Source organism: Spermophilus citellus (genome assembly GCF_964194105.1).
Source record: "Spermophilus citellus genome assembly, chromosome: 14".
Lineage (NCBI taxonomy): Eukaryota > Metazoa > Chordata > Mammalia > Rodentia > Sciuridae > Spermophilus > Spermophilus citellus.
The window spans coordinates 76,605,405-76,612,041 of NC_138194.1; positions in this window are offsets into that span (position 1 = coordinate 76,605,405).

Here is a 6,637-nt window from a genome sequence, read left to right on the forward strand (position 1 = left end):
AGGAGTTTTGAAGAGCAGTTCTCTGGAGATGGCTGTGCTAAACATCCCCTTTTCAAAGGGAAGGAGTTAGTGTACTAACATGGAATGCCAAGTCAAGAAAGAACTTTCCTTCAGCTCACAAAAGGCTTAATAGGTGTTCCCTCAGGTTTGAGGCACACAATGGACTGGTGTCTGAGTCATAGCTGACCTAGGGGGTGGCAGCCAACTCTAGGGCTGCAATTTAAGAAGAAATACCATAGCATCCCTCAATATAGCACATCCTATGTACTCAGATGCATGGGTGCACGCATGCATGTGTGCGTGTATGTGTGTGTGTATGTAGGGAGGGGGCGTGGGGGGGGGAGAGAGAGAGAGAGAGAGAGAGAGAGAGAGAGAGAGAGAGAGAGAATGAGATTGATTAATTTCAAGCAATAGGGAAGCTTTAAATCTTTTCCAGGACTGCTGCCTAGAAGGGAAGCAAATTGCAGGAAAAGGAAACTGGAAGGGGGCTACTAGACGCCTAAGGGCAATAGAAAAAGTTCAACCAAGCAGCTGTAATAGAAATAGTCAAAATTTTAAGGAAACTACAGGTAAGAGGTCCCTGACAATGAGGTCTTTGGAGAACACATGAAAGCCCCTTCATGAGGGACATTGCCATGTCCAGGAAGGACTGATACTCAATACTGGATCATATACCATCAAATAATTCAGAACTTTCATATTCTACTCAATTCCTACCTTAATGGGGTGAAAACCTTCTGTTCCTAAATGGGGAGAAGAAGAGAGAATCAACACGCCCTACTCTATGCTAAGATATAAAAATCAAGTTTTCCAGTGCAAATCAGGTTTACTTTTCATTTCATGATGCTGCCTGTCAGGAAATTAAATTCCAAGAACTGCAATTTTAGCATTGATGGAACAAATTCCTACATTTGGGTTCTGGAAAAGATACAAAAATGTCTTTCACATCAGAACACTGTGAAAACCACAAAATTGGCACCATCTGCACTCTTGCCTTACCTAACAGTTTTAATCTGTTGGAAGTTTTCAGTCAAAAATTTTCTGCAGATTTTTAAATAAGGCAATTTTTCTAATATATTTGGCAATAAAAGGAATTTCTAAAAATTTGCTACTTGGCCAGACTTTGTTAAAAAGTTTCTGATTTAAATGTTTACAACTGTCTACTTTTTAAGAACTTTCTGGAATTATCATAGTACATACCCATGATGCTTTATACTAGATAAATTGCTTTTTCAACTACTACTTTTGAAAATGGCTGAATTATTAGGGACCCATGGGCAATATGGTTTCCCATAGCCTTCATTCATTTGATGGCCACTTATTTTATAATAATAATAACTATTATTATTAACTTTTAAATTATTTACTTTTGAATATTTATCTGACATTTCTAGGAAATTAATGTTTAAATTCTTAAAATACTTGTTAATTTAAGAAGTGGCTATTTAGCCGCTAAACAAGTCATAAAAATCCTCTGGTATGCTAGTACTTATGCTATTATAATATATTGGTTTTCATCTACAGTTCCTGGCTCATAATCCTTCCCTAAGACAGACCACATAAAATATAATTTTCCTACCATTTCTAATCTTCTCCACCTTGCTTGGGAGATGATAAGACTCCCACTTCAGAAGGGGTCCTGTCCCATACTTGAGGGAGAAATCCTGCACAGAGAGGCCAAAAGGCTCTGAATAGACAAGACAGGCCTTGCTGTGTTTTCCCACCCAGCTTATTCATATTAGATGTTGTTTTAGTTTTTTTTTTTAAGAGAGAGTGAGAGAGAGTGAGAGAGAGAATTTTTTAATATTTATTTATTTGTTTATTTTTTAGATTTTGGCGGACACAACATCTTTGTTTGTATGTGGTGCTGAGGATCGAACCCGGGCCACAGGCATGCCAGGCGAGCAGGCTACCGCTTGAGCCACATAGATGTTGTTTTAGTCAGCTTTTTCACTGATAAGACCAAAAGACCTGATAAGAACAACATAGAAAAGAAAGTTTATTTGGGGCTCATGGTTTTAGAGGTCTCAGATCATCGATAACTGACTCCATTCCTCTGGGCTCAAGGTGAGATAGAACATCATGGTGGAAGAGTGTGGTAGAGGAAGGCAGCTCAGGACATGGCCATCATGAAGCAGAGAGAGCATTCCTCACCAGGAACAAAATACATACCCCCAAGCACACCTCCAATGACCCACCTCCTCCAACCAGTTCCCTTCTTACTAGGTTACCGCCCAGTTAATCTCTAATTTTTCCTACTCAAGTATTGATCTTTCCAGGACTTGAAAAATTGGCAAAGTAAATATGATGTTTCAGTTTTGGTCAATGTAAGGAACAAAGAATGGGAAAGTAATGAGAATACTTTCCTGTATTTCTCATGGCAAGTAAAATGTTTATATCTTATACTACTGTCTCCCCTTTTTCCTAAGCTCCTTCCTCTTCTGATTAGTGCCATGACTTCTAAATGGCCCATCTGCTTTTAACTATTCTTTTTATTGCAGAAAGTACTGTCCTATATAATCCTCCTACCAGTTCTAACAATACTATTGATGAAATGGAAATTGACCACATGCTTACTAAGGGGCATATGAGATGTTGAGTGTTCTACATGACTCTCCTTAAAATAACTCTATAACATTATCACCCTTTTTCCAGACAAGGATACTCAAAACCAAAAAGATTAAGAAAAATGCCCAAGTTCACAGAGCTACTGATGATAAAGCAGAGATTCAAACATAGGCAATCTAACTCCAGAACCCTAGGTTCCAAGTTTTAATTGCCTATCATTTTTCAAGCATGGAAGACTGTTTCATTGTAAAGAGAGTTTTTAGTAAAATATGTTTCTGTCCAAATTAGGTTTGAGGGCAGAAGCACCTATCCAGAACAGCTAAAAGGTCACAACCTTTTTTCTACTCTTGTCAGTGGGCATTTTCAGCTTCCTCAAAGTGCACCACTGGCAAGGAGCATCCAATCTCCAGACAAAGAAACACTAACATTTATTTATTCCAACTTCCCCTCTCCATTAGGTAAGACCAAAAAAGAAAGGCCTGCCGTGGGGATTACAGTAAGCACTTGAATACCTGTGGTCATCTGACCAGCTACATTCCTCTTGCCACCACCTTAATCACAGGTCCTGATACAGCACTTGAGTTAAAGTGATTTGATGATTCTAAAATCCTCATGGATATACTGTACTTCCAGGAATGCTGTTTACTCATGAATGCCAACTTTACCAGGGAAGTTCCTTAAGATGAAAGGCTATTTGTTCCTCTGACTTCTTTAAAAAGCATGCACACAGTGTGCCTATAAGTATTAAATAAATTGTTTACATGAATAAATGATGAAACCTTCCCCCACCAGATTTTTGAAATAAATAAATACAAAATATTACAGAAATTGTACTTTATCTTGACTTAACAGCCTTTATGTTTCAAATAACAGTGTATAAAATTCACACCCAGTTATAGACCAACTAGTTATGGTTGCTATAGTAATGGGCTCTGGGCCTCTGAGCAGAAAACAAAATCTTTTGGGGTAAGATATTTATGAGTATGCTGGCTATGTGAAAAGAGTATTTTCATTTGATTTTTCTTTATGTATTCAGGCAGATGATCCTTCATATATATAAATTCTCCTTAGAAAGAAGGAAAATAAATAAAGTTTTTACACTAAAAATTTCTTGTATGATTATAACATGAATTTAATTCTCACTTATAAAGGATATAATTTCAAATAAGAACTACAGCAAGAAATACTATGAGGAGGTGAGTAGTTTTCATTGTACTCGATGTACAGTATATATAGACAAACAAGATGTACAGTATATATAGACAATTCTTAACAAGAACTGTTGATATGTTTGTTATTTTCAATGGTCAGAAGTGGCCTAAGGAAGATTTGAAAACAATTGTTAGAAATACATTAAGACTGCCAGGCATGGTGGAGCATGCCTGAAATTCCAGCAGCTCCAGAGGCTGAGGCAGGAGGATCGTAAGTTCAAAGTCAGCTTCAGCAACTTAGTGTGACCCTGTCTCAAAATAAAAAGTAAAAGTGCTGGGGATGTCGCTCAGTGGTTAAGCATCTCTGGATTCAATCCCAGGGAAGGAAGGAAGGATGGAAGGAAGGAAGGGAGGGAGGGAGGGAGGGAGGAAGGAAGGAATTCTGACTTAAAAAGAACAACCATCAAGACACATCCTCCTAAGTGATGAATTGATGGACAGTGGTGAACAAATCTTGAACAGAAAAATTACCATAAAGAAGGCTGTATTTTGAAATTAGAGTAATTGGACAACAAAGCACTGAAATGACTTAGATGAATGAAAAAATAATATACAACTCTAATTAGGGATCATTATGATAATCTGGATGTGCTGAAATAATGAACACGGAAAGAACAGACAAAATTTGGCAGTAAATGCTTTTATGAGAAAAATATCTTATGAATGGTGAGAGAAGCCTGAAGAGAGGGAAGTGTTTTAATGCTGTAGTCCTAACAGCTTCTTTTCAATCCTATGACTTTTAAGTCAAAGGAGTGGGAGGAGGCCAAGGGGAGAGGGTTGATTTCTGGCTACAGCTTCAAAGCTTACTGTTCCCTCCCTTTTCCCTTTTTTAATGAGCTATTGACAAACATGTCTTTAATTGGTTGATGATGAAGGAAAATTTACTTGTATTTTTCTTGAAAGCACCATTTCTTTTTATAAGCTTCAGAGGATTCTACTGGACTTGAAGATGATAAACCTGTATACCTGGAAGCTTTCATTGATTTTATCACTATGTTTCCAACACAATTCCAATACTTATGACATCCAATTTGCAAAATAAATCCACATGTAAGGAATTATTAACCTAATTTTGCCCATGAGAAGACTGAGTCAAACTTGTTCAAGGTCACAGTCGAAATGACCACCATATTGTGAAGCTGAAGGGATGAGTCCTCCATTGTTAGTTCAGTATTGTTTTAAATATTCAACTCATATACAATATGGATTATATTATTTCAACACATTTATTCTTAGAAATAATAAAAATAATAAAAGGTCTTAGACTGCAGATCTTGTTCATATCAAATCTACTTAAATCATAATACAGCTGAACTATATGATAGCTCTTTTAACAATATGGACATTAGCCAAGTAGTATTCCATTTCTGAATCTCACTACTGGACATAGAAAGAGAATTCATCCATATTTTAATTTGAATACTTTTCTAGTTAAAAAAAAAAAAAAGAAAAGTGCATTTTCCCCCCATTTCAATGCAGGTCCCTTTTGAAGGAACTAGTTAACTCTCATTTTTTCTTAAATCTTGGGTCCTGTATTAAGCAATAAAAACTACTGATTGTGGTAACAATTATGATGGAAAATATTTACTTAAATGTTTCATGGAAAGTTAATTTTCATTTAGTGGCACAGAAATTAAAAGGCTTCTTCAGACTTGTTTCTTTATTAAGCAATTGACTTTAACTATTAAATGGTGATTTTCAATATAAAAAATCATACAAATTTCCAGAATATTAAAGTTTATTATTTTGAAAGCAAGGACATTTCTCTAGCAGAAAGAGCAATAAAACTTATCCATTAAAATTATCATAAGAAAATTCTATACTTTCAAATGTATCTGTTCAAAGCCATCACTCTAATGAGCTGCAAGGTTTTATTTTGCTTGATCAAAAAAATGACTTTATGATCTGTATTCAATCATGAACAGCTGCTCATTAATAAAAACCCATTAAAGTCCAAGTCAGAATAGCAGATCTAAATTGTGCTTGAGCAGAGGGGAAAAAAAAAAACACCTTTGGTGAAGAGCCAGGGAACTGGGTCTGAGGAAAATCTGTAAGCACAGAACTGTGTTTTCAAGGTCTGCTCCAACCTCCTAGGCAGGGTCAGTTGACCATATAGGAATCAGCACCAGCTGGAGAACTCAGAACAACAAAGACTATGCAGGCTTTGAAGAGGGAGACTAAGATGTGGCTTAAAAGCTAATAGCCCGAATAAGTCAAACTGGAGATGGGCAGAGGCTGATCAGATACTTTAAAGTGGCTAAAATAGTTTGTGCACAGAGAAGGCAGAATTAACTATACCCCATGAATATAAGCAATCCAGAAAATATCTTTCACTTACTAAGTTCTTTAATTTTCATTATTTTTTCATAAACTAAGTTCTATCCTTTATGTTTCTCCCATTTGACATTTGGTACTGCCCTGCAGATGCTCCCACAGGTTTGGGCAAAGGACAAGACTGCACTTTCTGAAGAGGTGATCCCCAAGCAAGATTCCAAATTACTGACATCCATAATCTCCAATTATGGGGTTACTACTCAACAAGTAAAGAAGACTTAAAAATATTCTCTCATAGGTATTTCTAATATAAAACTTGTTGAAATCCTTAGCAAGCTTTGTTGTTCTCTATTTGTTATTGTGTTGGGAAATAAGTATTCTGTAACTAGTTGTTTCTCCAGAAACATATCTTTGTTTTGTTTCATGTGGAACTGTAAAATTTAATAAAGAAAATTGTAGAATCATGAAAGAAAGAAAATGCCATGGGGCACATTAAGCCAAGATATAAGTCTTCAAGGAAAAAAATTGGAAATATTTATAACCAGGTGCATTGATGCATGTCTCTAATCTCAGTGGCTCCAGAA